Source organism: Condylura cristata, unplaced genomic scaffold (assembly GCF_000260355.1).
Source record: "Condylura cristata isolate star-nosed mole 26May11 unplaced genomic scaffold, ConCri1.0 scaffold00020, whole genome shotgun sequence".
Taxonomy (NCBI): Eukaryota; Metazoa; Chordata; class Mammalia; order Eulipotyphla; family Talpidae; genus Condylura; species Condylura cristata.
In genome coordinates, this window is record NW_004567121.1 from 27106157 (window position 1) to 27107143 (window position 987).

The 987-nt window shown below is 51.7% G+C and overlaps 1 protein-coding gene across 1 annotated transcript in view; it reads right to left on the minus strand.

Moving 5' to 3' along the window:
* DPYSL5 (dihydropyrimidinase-like 5) overlaps nucleotides 1–987 on the minus strand; it is a 75710-nt gene that overhangs the window by 19936 nt on the left and 54787 nt on the right. The window lies entirely within an intron of this gene.

Genomic DNA, 987 nt, shown 5'->3' on the forward strand with positions numbered 1-987 from the left:
GCAACCTGCTGCTCTTCGCGGTCGTCTCGCACCTCAGGCCGTCATCACCCTAAGGTGATGTTCTTTTACTAACGAGGAGTTTGGACAAAACAGCTCCTTCTCCGTGGGTCCTTTGTGACTTGGAATCAGTCCTACAGCTGGAGTTCCTGCTCACTGCTGCAGATGCCTCACCCACAAGACGGAATGGCTGCCTGGCTGCTTAGGTGGGAAAGGCCAGGGAAACACCCCTTACAGAATGGGCTTCGGCAAGTGCTGTCCTGTGCTCAACGACTTAGAGGTTAGTGGCACAATGAAGGTGTATTCCATGATTTCATGTTTCTCCATGCAGTTAAATCCCTGATTACAAATCTTACTGGGGAATAAGCAACTGGGGGAAAAAAACAAAAACAGTTCGATGACTAAACAATTAAAATAAAAACTCTTGCAAGACTGATTTTCCAGGCTGATGCTGGCAGGCTGGAGAGGCCACGCCTGGAGAGACCACGCCTCAGGTTGTCACGGGAAACCTCTGGTCGTCATGGGGTCCGACTACGTGCAGAGCGTCAAGCAGCCAACAGAGGGCGGTCGATCTGCAGCACTCGAGCTGCGGAGGGCGAGGGCCGGGAAGAGTGAGCGGCAGATTGCAGTTTACTAGCGGGCGTCTGTTTCTAATGTTGCTGGATCGTGCCAGGCTGATTCATCCTCAGCAGGTGGCTGTACTCTATTTTGTCCTAAAATGCATTTGTTTCCTTCACACGTGGACGTGGAGGGGTGTGTGTGTGTGAGATGCATTGGGATTTTACACACTAAGTTGTCTCATTTTTCTGGATGGCTTTCCTTTGCACACGCACCTGCAGATATACCAATATACCTGGAAATCTGTGTGGTAAAAAGAGTCAGGCCCTGGCCCTCCCTGGTGGCGCAGCGGGTTAAAGCACAACACTGAGAATCTAAAGCCGCTTCCACATGAGTTCGATCCCCGCCTGCCCCGGAGGTGACCACATGACA